Source organism: Callorhinus ursinus, unplaced genomic scaffold (genome assembly GCF_003265705.2).
Source record: "Callorhinus ursinus isolate GAN/ISIS: 27379988/994484 unplaced genomic scaffold, GSC_fseal_2.0 scaffold70, whole genome shotgun sequence".
NCBI classification, from domain to species: Eukaryota; Metazoa; Chordata; class Mammalia; order Carnivora; family Otariidae; genus Callorhinus; species Callorhinus ursinus.
The window spans coordinates 2174777-2186278 of record NW_027397132.1 but is presented as its reverse complement, the minus strand read 5'-3'; the positions used below and the strand labels follow the sequence as shown (position 1 = coordinate 2186278).

General features: G+C 57.3%; 1 pseudogene; it reads right to left on the bottom strand.

The window, feature by feature from the left end:
• Positions 1 to 2987: 2987 nt before the first annotated feature.
• Positions 2988 to 5194, bottom strand: LOC112816867 (olfactory receptor 10AC1-like; annotated as a pseudogene).
• Between the last annotated feature and the right edge of the window lie 6308 nt (positions 5195 to 11502).

The window sequence follows — 11502 nt, the reverse complement described above, 5'->3', positions numbered from 1 at the left end:
GATACACACCTGTCGAGAGCTGGCTAAGCTGCTCCGCCCCCGCGTTGTCTGGCCTAGCGGTCTGCGGGGACCCTACCCTGATGCTGGCCCCCTGATTGCAGCCACAAGGCCGCCAGCAGATGTGCGGTCCCCATGTGGCTTCTCCCACATCTTGCGAGTTGCAGACTCCCCTGCTCGCCAGCGCCTGTCGGCCTGATGTGCTCCTTAGCCAAGACCCCTGTGGCGCTTACCTAAACCCTGCTTTTTTCTGGTTTGCATTGACCAGCGTGGTCCTAGCAGATGGACCCTAATAAAGTCACGTGCCCCAGGTCCAGTCTCTGTCTGCTTTCTGCCTTGCCGTCGCATGTGGCCCCTCCAGGCCTGCTGTGTACTCCTCCCCTCCCACCGGGGCCCTGTGACTAATAAACATCTCTGTTTCCATTTCTCCTGTGGCCTGCTGTCGAACCTGCTGACCACCTTAACAAGTGTTAGTTTAATAAAGTCATAACAACTGGCCACAGGAACAGGCCGTCCCCTCTGGGGGGCCCACGCTTGCTGGCCTCCGTGGGTGCTGGCTTTGCTCTGCGGCTACTGATCATGCAGAGTGCTGCTTCTTTCCATCCCAAAGTGCGAGCTGGGAAAGAAGCAACCAGAGTCCTCCTGGACCTGGGAGGATGGCCACGGGGGCTGCTTTGAGATGCTGCGGGTCTGCCTTTCACCTGTTAACGCCCCGCAGAGGGCTAGTTCCCCCAGCAGGTGTTGGATTTCGAGCGAGCTTCCCCACTCTGAGCACCCGCCCGGCCGAGACTCTGAGGACCTGTTGCATGGGGTAATGGCCAGGACAGGAGTGGCGACCCTGCCGGACCCCGTGTGCCCTTAGAGGCCAGAGGGATTCCCCTTCCCTGCGAGCTGTGCTCACAAGTGGCCCTGGGACTCCCAGTCCTGCCTGGCACCATAGGGGCCCTCACGCTCGGGGAAGGCATAGCTCCCTGCAAAGGCAGATGCGGCGGGGCCTGCGCTCCCTCTGTTGCTGTACACTTTGTCCCTTGACCCCGTGGGATATTGTGGATCCCACCCTTGGCACATGGTCGCACAGGATCTAGTGGCCTAATGTCAGTGGTCCAAGCGCCACCTACAAGGCCCGAGCAAGTTAGCAACCTCCTTGCTAAAGTCAAAGATCACAGACGTGGCCCTGGGCTGGTCACCCTGCAGAGTGCCGACGCCTCAGGACTGGGGGCCTGGGGGTCCACCTGTCACTGTCACGTTGCTGCAAGTCACTCCTACCCTAGGGAGGCCGACTGGGACACCCCAGAGAGGGAAGTGGCCACAGGGGGACATCCACTGCAGATCTTTCCAGTAAGAGTCTGTAAGGTCAGATGGGGGATGGTAGAGAATCAGAAACTGGAGACTATCGCGTGTTTGAAAGCTGCTAAGAGAGTCAATCTTTAAAGTTCTCATCACAAGGGGGGAAATGTGGCAAATGTGAGATGATGTTAACTATACTTCCTGTGATCATTTTACGATATGCACATCTATAGAGTCGTGTTGTACACCTGAAATCAATGTCATGTTACATGTCACTTATATCTCAATAAATAAATGAAAAAAGAACCCAAAACTCGAAATTTTATGCGTCTCAAGACTCGCCATGTTCTAAAAGCCTTTGTGCAACGGGGGGAGGGGGGGTTAGGAGGGCCAGCCGGCTCTGACCTGCTGCCCGCCCCAGGAGATGTGGCCAGGGGCCCACCGTGCCTAACCGTTCACGGGGACCCAGGGACCCAGGGCTACTGCCGCAGACACAGGTGCACCCTGTCCCCGCCTGAGATGAACCGGTGACAGCTCAGACTCCAAATCAACCACACCCACCCCTGCCTTCGCCCCAGGGAGGCCTGTGAGCTGGTCAAATGCAGATGGCTCCTCGGTTGTGGCTCCCACTCTAATGGGGTGCAGCCTGTGTCGCAGGATTGCTGGTGGAGCGCCCCTCCTGAGCCTAACCCCAGCTCCGGAGCCCAGCTGGAGCAAAATCAGCCCCGCGCACAACCACCGACAGCTGAGCACCGGGTGCCCCTTCAGAATACAAGACTGTCTACCTGGTGGATTTGGGGGAGAGGTGGCGCATCTTGGGCCTCCAGCCAGAACTTCTGTGCACATTGGGACATCCCGTTCACCTCCTAGCACTGGCCTGAGGGAGACACAGGAGGTGAGAAAGCAGGTGGCATGGGCAGGTGGGTGGGCGGATGGAAGGACGGAGACCCCATCACGAGTCGTCTGAGGCAGCTGGTGACCAATTCTTGAAGCCGCGCATGGCCTGCACATATTCCCTTCTTCCTGGGCTCCGAGGCAGCCCCTGTAGGTGGGCCATTTTCCCGCCAAGGGGCCAGGTGGGCAAGATCCACCTGCACTGATTCTGCGCCTCAGAATTCCGGTGTCTGAATGGGACTCTGTAGGGCGGGGGGGATGTTTTTCAGAAGAGCTCCCTCCTGCACCATCTGGGACTCGGGCCCTGGTACAATCAGGTCTGCTGCGTTTTCTGAATGCAGTTAGGATGCCAAGTTACAAGCCCGCAGCTTCTGAGGCTCCTTGCATTGATTGGTAAATTGGGCCCAAGAATTTGCCAGCTGAGGTTGTCAGCCCGCTCTGACACTGAGAACAGACCCCAGAGGAGGACTCGGTCTGACAGATTCTTGCCCTTCGTAGGACTCCAGAGCTATGCTATGCCCTGGGCCTATAGCCCATATGTAAGACCCCCAGAGAACCCAGGAGCTCGTCTATGGTTTGTTCCTCCCATCAAATACTTATCAAGAACTACCAAGTTCACAGATCTGGAACTAGAACAGGGTCTAAGGTCTGGCTTTAAAGAGCTCACTGTATAGTTGCGTGGGAGGTGTGGGTAGGTGAGCGGGAAGTGAAGCAGATGCTGAAATTATATTTAGGAGTCGCAGCCATTGTCATTGAGAGGAGGAAGGCGTTTTTGTAGGTGGAACGAGAGGAAGAGAGTACCAGGGAAATAAAGCAGCACGAGCAAGGGCACGGCGGTCCCGACGGCTTGCCTTACTTGGCAACGGTTGAACCAGCTGTGGTTTATTTTAGGGACAGCAAAGTGCTCAGATCTGAAGTAAGCATCTGGATGAAGATTTGCACACACGGATACCCATGTCATTCCCAGCCAGATCAGAATACGGAACTTCTCCAGTGGGGCCCATGCCCACCCAGACCCTTCTCCCAGGTGACCCCTCTTATGATATCAACCACCACAGATGAGTCTGTCATTGGTCTTACGAGCAGGGAGGCATTCGGTGTCTTGCTTCTCATACTCAGTATTATGTCTGTTTGTGTCTGCCAACAGGAAGACTTCTCTTTCTCATTGCTGTGTACAATTCCCTCACATGAATATGCCACAGGTTGTTGGTGTCTATTCTTTTTTTTTCTTTCTTTTTAAGAGAAAGAGAGTGGGGCGGGGGAAGGGCAGAGTGGGAGGGAGAGAGAGAATCTTAAGCAGACTCCACACCCAGTGTGCAGCCCAACGTAGGGGCTCGATCTCATGACCCTGAGATCATGACCTGAGCCAAAATCAAGAGTTGGATGCTTAACCAATGGAGTCACTGAGGTGCCCCCCCCCTGCTTTTTTTAAAGTAGGCTCCACTCCCAGCATGGAGCCCAATGTGGGGCTTGAACTCATGATGCTGGGATCATGACCTGAGCCGACATCAAGTGTCAGACGCCCAACCAACGGAGCCACCCAGGCGCCCCATCTCTGTGTCTAGCCCATGTCCATGAACATTTGGCTCGTTTCCAGTTTTTGTCTGTTACCAATAACGCAGCCGTAAACTTCTTGTATAGGAGCACTCGTTTCTCTTCAGCGGATACTGTGTGGCCAGAGTTCAGCGCAGCTGTTCTCCACCAGGGCTGACCTTGCCCCTCAGGTGACATTTGGCCATGTTGGGTGACAGTTTTGGTCATCTCAACTGCGGGGGAGCAGTGGTGTGTTACTGGCATCTACTGGGCAGAGACAAGGGCCGCGGAACATCCCACAGTGCATGGCCACCAACGAGAACTGTTCAGCTTGAAATGTCCACAGATGCCAAAGAACTAGGCTGAGGTCCGATTTTGGAGTCCTGATACGCCGTACTCAGGTTTCTGTCCAGCCCGTCCCGGGGAGCCACAGAGGGCTCTGGAATGGTGAGGTTCCCCTCAATGAGGGCAATTTCAGGACAGACACCACCTGGCTCACACCGTTAGCTGATGTCAGCCTGGGGGACGGACCCTGCCGTCCTGCTGCTGACCGCCCGCTGCAGGGCGCGCTGCACATCCCGATTCCGCTGCGTGTAGATGGCGGGGTAGAGCAGCGGTGTGAAGCTGATGTAGATGAGCGAGACCAGCTTGTCCTCCTTGAGGGAGTGGCCACTCAGGGGCCTGGCGTACATGGCTGTGGCGCAGCTGTAGTGAAGCACAGCCACCGTGAGGTGCGACGCCATGGTGTTGAAGGCCTTGTGGTGGCCTGCAGACCCCCCGGCGCCCAGGATGACCACCAGCACCCTGATGTAGGACAGCAGGATCAGGGCCAGGGGCAGCACAAGCAGCAACAGGCAAGCTGCCAGCAGGACCTGCTCCTACAGCTGGTGGTTCCCACAGGCCAGCACCAACACCGCCGGGAGGGTCATAGAAGACGTGGTCGACTGAGGCCCCTTGGCAGAAGGGCAGCTGGAAAATGGCCATGGTGAGCCCCAAGGCCAGGACAGAGCCCCCAGCACAGCAGGAGGCGAGAAGGCACCAGCAGAGCCCCGTGGTCATGAGATGGGGGTAGTAGAGGGGGCGGCAGATGGCCAGGTAGCGGTCCAGGGCCATAGCGGCCAGCAGCAGGCCCTCAGAGCCGCCCAGGGCCACAAAGAGGCCCATTTGGGCAGCGCAGGTGGATCGGGCCACCACCTGGCCCCCCGGCGGCAGCAGGAAGCTGGCGAGCATGTGTGGGGTCAGCACCAGCGTGTAGGCCACCTCCACAGTGGACAAGTGCCCCCAGAAAGAAGTACATGGGAGTGTGCAGGGCAGGGTCCACGACAGCCAGGCCCAGGATGAGCAGGTTTCCGGCCAGCGTGGCCAGATAGAGCGGCAGGAGGAAGGCGAAAAGCAGCTGCTGCAGCCCGTGGGGCTACCCGGAGAATCCCAGGATCACGAACTCCTGCGGGGTGGTCCAGCTGGACTCGGGCCAGGGGCTCATGTCGGGACCTGTGGGAGGACAGGTGCATGGGCCAGAGAGGAGGGTCGCGGTGACACATGCCTCCCAGAAAACACACAGATGGTCCCCACACCCCCTCCACCGGGGACACCGGCCTTTCTCCCCAAGCCAGTGCTCTCTGCCCCTTGTTGTCCCCAGCCCAGTGTCCCCCAGGAATTCAGAAGCCTGGAGCCACCCCCTGCTCTCCCTCTGGCCTCCATGCCCCATGCTCTTCCAGGCACCCAGGTGTCTCTGCACACCTGTCCACCCAGCCCCCGGGTTTGGCCAGCATTCTGAGCCCGCAGCCCCTGCACCCGAGGGGCCAGCCTTCAGGGAGGAAGGTGGGGATGGACACCTGAGTGGACAGTGGCCTGAGGGGTCAGATTTCTGAAGAGACAGGCTTTCCCGAGCGGCTGGTTCCGGGGTATGGAGATGGTTGCTCCTGGGACAGAGTCCCGGGTGAGGGGCTGGAGCAGCAGCAGAGTCTCCTGCCTGCAGAGGCCCGTCCTACCCCTGCACGCGCCCGGGGCCGGGGCTCTCTGCGGATGGACCGACCACACGCCCTCCTGTCCTCACCTGCCCTGGCTGTTGTCTTACTTCTATTTTCCCGCTCTCCCCTCAGCTGGACTCAGGACACTCCCATGGTCATCCTGGGCCTGCCTCTTCTCTCTGGCTCCGTCCCGGGGAAGATGCGCACCTGCCCCGTGTTATGGCGGACACGCCCGAGGCCCAAGCTGCGACGTCCAGCCCCGGCCCCCCCGCAGACCCCCTGCCTTCTCCGAGCTGAAGACCCTCAGCACTGCCACCCACACGCCCCGCCCACACTTCCAATTCAAGCTGTCCCGAACTACGGCGTCATTTCTCGAGGAAACTTCCTCGACCTCCTGTGAATGGAGCTAGCCCCGGACCCCTTTCCAGAGTCAGAAGTCACTGTGGATGAGCCCCCCCTCCTGTACCCCACAGGAAGACTGGGCAGGTGCACCACACACCTCCCGGAGTGCTCCCCTGTTCTCTCACCTGTCCAGTTTCCTCTCCCCCCCAGTAATCACAGTGGACCCCAGCCTGCGCTCCTGCCTCCAGCACCACCCACCTGAATGACCCCCAAATGTCAGCTGACAATTCTTGGCTTAACTCTCCCTTCTTTGCCCCCGGGGTTATGTCCGAAGTCCCCTACAGTGTGACTTCCGGCTTTGTCTCCCGCATGCTGGTACCACGGGCTCCATGTGGAGAGCGTGACTCACCCGTCCTGAGCAGACCTGTCCCTGCACATGGGGGGAGGGGGCTTCCTGGGACGCCCTGCAGTCCCCACATTCCTTACGGGGAAGAGCTGGGCTGACATCACACGCTACGTGTGGGTGAGGACCCCTGCCTCCCAGGTGTCAACCTCCCATCCCACCGTTGTCCTGGCAACTCCACTAAACTCAGGCTCCGGGAATGGAATGTTTGAGTCATGTCTGTTGTTTGCTGAATTATTGTAAGCGAGGGGATTAATCCCCATTTCTCCCAAAGGTATGCCTCCTGTCTGTGTCTGTGTCCCTATGATGTCCCTGAGTTTCTGGTCCTGGAAAGCCCTCACCCCTTGGCGATAGACAGTTGTCCCCACCTTCTGTTGGTTCCTCCCCTAAAGTGCTCCTCAGCATGTGTCATCAGTCTCATCCCGAGAGGGGATCCATGCTCTCGGAAATCTTCAGGGCCGGTGCCCCCCCAAACTACCAGAGTCCTGTTGGGCTGGCCGCCCCGCCGTCAGAGATCCTGCTGTCCCCTTCATTCACTCAACTAAGAGGCATATTCTTCTTATCTTTCTCTTCACACACCCCAGTCCTTAAAACTGCACCGCTCAGAAGCCTCAGTCAAGCTCACCGTCCCCACGGAGCCTCAGCTGGCCAGGCCGAATGGCTGCCTCCCGGCCTCAGTGCATAAGCACGCAGTGGATGGCCCTGAGGCCAGTGCTGATGCGGCTGTGCACACCCCATCCTCCCTCTAGCTGCTCCTTCCTCTTTAACCCGTGCTCCCTCTCCTCACAGGAGGCTGCTGGTGCCTCGAGGCCATTTCTACAGAGCCCACGCCGACGCACCGCCTGTGAACCGCGAACCCCGTCCCCGACCATCTGCTGTGTGACGGCGAGCGGGCCACCACGTATCAGTCTGGTTCCTCCCCTGTGAGAGGAGACTTGGACCAGATGACCTTTAGAGTTTCTTCAAGTTCTGATATTGCACGGTTCTACCGAAAGTTGTGTGTGTGTGGTTATGCTTGCACGCCTAAGGTAAGCTGTTTTTTAAAGATATCTTGATGTTTCAAGAACCTATGCGGGACTTTGAAGGGCATCAGGTGAATCTGGAACACTAGATCAGTAAGGGAGGCGTTAGACTAGGTCTAACGGTTGGCGTCCATTTATGGATATTCGAAGAGCCTCAGACCAGTGTGTACATATCAAAACAGCTCTTTCCAGCCTTGCCACTGCGTGTGTGTGTCCATTTGCAGTGTGCAGGGCACAGTGGGGGGCCCTGGGAGTGCCCCGGGATGTAACGTCATAGTTCTCTCCCCAGAAGCCCATCCTTTGTGTCTCTTGGAGCCAAAATGGCCCAGGGGCACAAACAGGGCCATGGGGTTCACACACACCTGTTCTGTCTCAGCTGTTTCACCGACCAGCAGAGACAGCTCCGAGTTTGAGTCTCATGAGGCACCAGCAGCCTCCTCGCTCATGATGGCGGGCCGGCAGCAGGTCCAGAAAGCACCTGGCACAGCCCTGCCTAAATGCAGGAACCGTATGGGACGGATCGCCAACATATCAGCACATGCTCAGTCCTGGCCTGTGCTTCCTGCTCCCCGCGTGTGGGTGACATTCCGCCCTGGCTGAAGATCTCTGGAGACATCAGACAGCGAGTGGCAGACAGGGATGTGCGGGGACCGGGAAGGTGGAGGCAGGTGGCTGACCAGTGTCACCTGGCCTCTCTGCCCTGAGGCCAAGACCCTGAAGCCTGCAAGTGCCTGGCCTCGCTTTCTCTTCCCCAAAGCCTCCCCGCAGCTCTTCCGCCAAGGCCTCCTGGAAAGTTGCCCCGGGGACACGGACATAGCCTCCAACTTCCCTTTGTGGGCAACAGCCCCGTATTCCCTCCAAACGCCAAGGGGCGGGGTGGGGGGGGAAGCAGAACCACAGCGATGACCCCTCCTGTCACAGTCACTGCCACGCATCCAGCCCTGAAGGCATGCTCTAAACACGCCCCATGCCCGGCATTACTGGATCTTTATGAGGCTGCTGTGAGGCAGGCACGCCACCATTACTGTTAATTTACAGATGCAGGAGTTGAGACTTGGGGGAGTCACACAGCATCTCCCCTTAGCTAGAGGTCCCCAGGTCTGTCTGATTTCGAAGTCCGTGCTCTTCTGTCTGCCTTGTCTGTGGGTGCTTTCCCACCCAGGCGAGGGGGAAACGGAAAGGGTGCTGGAGGAGAGAGAAGGAAGCAGACTGAGGTGCAGAAACGGAACGAGGCACACGATGAGGGACAGGCAGAGGGAACTGCTGAGGGCAGCGGCAGGCAGAGCGGGAGGGAAGACACGCGCCTTTGGCAGAGCATCCCTCCCCTGGGGGTTCATCAGGCTCTGGGCCAAGAGGCCCAGACAGAGACAGAGAGGGAGAAAAAGAAAGACAGGAAGGAAGAGAGGGACAGAGACAGAGAAACAGAGATGGAGAGACAGACAGACAAGAGACAAAGAGACAGACAGCGGAGGACAGTCTCCTATGTCCCTCAGGCTTTTAGACCTGAGAGCCCCCTCCTTGTGGGATTTCCTCTCTACTGAAAACATGGGTTTACAGCTGGTGAATTCCTGGGGCGCCTGGGTGGCTCAGTCATTAAGCGTCTGCCTTCGGCTCGGGTCATGATCCCAGGGTCCTGGGATCGAGCCCCACATCGGGCTCCCTGCTCCGCGGGAAGCCTGCTTCTCCCTCTCCCACTCCCCCTGCTTGTGTTCCCTCGCTCACGGTCCCTGTCAAATAAATAAATAAAATCTTTAAAAAAAAATAAAGTTGAATTCCAGCAGGGGCTCTGCACTCAGTCTCTGGCACTCTCACCCGATCTTCTGTGGCATCCTCGGAGAAAAAAAACCCAAAATTTGAAAACTCATTCATTCAAGCCAGACTTGGGGCCACCAGACCGTAAATGGCAGCCTGAAGTAAATCCTCAGCATCTTGGCTGTCTGGGTGCCTTGCTCACCCTGCTATCCTGGATGGGGGAATATGCGTCCCAGCAGTGATGCCTGGGAGGGGAGAGATCCAGTCTGGGCTGAGTAGGTGACCTGAATCCTGGGTGGAAGAAGGGCAAGTTCCGGCCATCGCAACACAGACCCCGCAGGCCTTGTCGGTCCCCCAATCTCCTGGCCACGCCTTCCCCCACAAGCCACGCAGCAGTCCACACCCGCATGTGCCACCCGTCTCCCACCTCTCCCTGACCGCGCGCACCTTCTCCACATCAGAGCGTCCCTCCCCACCTGGAAAGCTGCTCATTCTTCACAGCCCAGATCAAATAGCAGTTCCTCTGTGGATACAAATCATAAAGTAGCAGTGGACTGTAGAAGGACTTGGTAGAAAATGGGGGGCATCCCGGCTGTACCACATCGTTCCCCCTCTTCTCCCGTGATCTCCACCTCTGTTCCCAGGGACACTCGCCATAAGCAAAGAGTGACTTAATAGGTTTCCCAGGGCCCATTTAGGGGTCTGGCTTCATCCAAAGCCCCAGGGTCTCGTTAGTGATCTTGGCCGTAAGCTGAGGAGCTTGAGGAGTGCGGAGCTCTCAGAAGGCTGGGGGCTGAGGGACGAGTGGGGAGGACTACTTGGGGAATCTGAACTGGGGTGTCCTGAGAGAGTCGGAAACTTCTGCACCAAGGGGACGGAGGCCACCACCTCCCTGCAGTGATGGAGGGACTGCAGCAGGAGCCGGAGGTAAACTGGGATGGGGAACGTGCTTGCTCGCTCCAATTTCCCCAAAGTTTGATGGTCAGCAGCCTGGATCTCAGAATGGGGTGACTGGTGGAGGGGATGGGGGTAGGCACCTTCTCCACCACCACCACCATCACTGGAAAATACCCCACAGTGCAGAGCAACAGAACGCAACAACACAGACTTCTTGAGTTCTCACTGCCCAATTGCAGGGACGATCACAGCACTGAGAAACAGACGCTTCGGTATCCTGCTGTTCCCACTTCACACTGAATGACACCTGTTTTCCATTTGCTATAGTCTTCCTAACTATTTTAGGCATTAATTTTGTTTACACTTTAAAATATGAAATATCGGGGCGCCTGGGTGGCTCAGTCATTGAGCATCTGCCTTCGGCTCAGGTCATGATCCCGGGGTCCTGGGATCGAGCCCCGCATCCATCGGGCTCCCTGCTCGGCAGGAAGCCTGCTTCTCCCTCTGCCACTCCCCCTGCTCGTGTTCCCTCTCTCGCTGTGTCTCTGTCAAATAAATAAATAAAATCTTTTAAAAAAATTAAATACCTGGTTCAAAATTCAAAGGGTGTAAAAGAATAGTCTGACCCAAGAACCCTGCCTCTAAACCCACCCAGAAGCAACAGCCTTTATTAGATCCATTTCTCCTTACAGAGATATTCTAAGTATACGTGGGATAGCACGCACATGTGTGTTATCTCCTACTTAAAAAAAAAAAGATTTATGTATTTATTTTAGAAAGAGCGCGCGAGTGGGGCAGGACGGGAGGACAGAGGGAGAGGGAAAGAGAGAATCTTCAAGCAGACTCTCTGCAGAGTGTGGAGTCCAACAGAGGGCTCTATCCCAGGACACTGAGATCATGACCCAAGCCAAAACCTAGAGTCGGGGGAGCAAGATGGCGGAGGAGTAGGAGACCTGGATTTCGTCTGGTCTCAGGAATTCAGCTGAATAGGGATCAAACCATTCTGAACACCTACGAACTCAACAGGAGATCGAAGAGGAGAGTAGCAACAACTCTCTGAACAGAGAAGCGACCACTTACTGGAAGGTAGGACGTGCGGAGAAGTGAATCCGAGGCGATAATTGGGAGGATAGACGGCGGGGGAGGGGCCTCCGTCGGCCACTTCTGGCAAGTGATAGAGCCGCGGAGCACAAAATCGGAACTGTTAGAAGTCGGCTCCGCTGAGGGACGTCGCTGCAGTGGCTAAGTGGGGGGTGGAATCCTCCCGGGACAGTGTGGTCTCAGGACCCTTGGGGTCACAGAAAGACCGGGGGTGCCTGAGTGCGCCAGAGCTCCCAGGTATCGGAGCGGGGAAGCTGGCTGCAGAGACGGAACCGAGGCGCGGGCTCTCAGCTCGGGGTTGCCA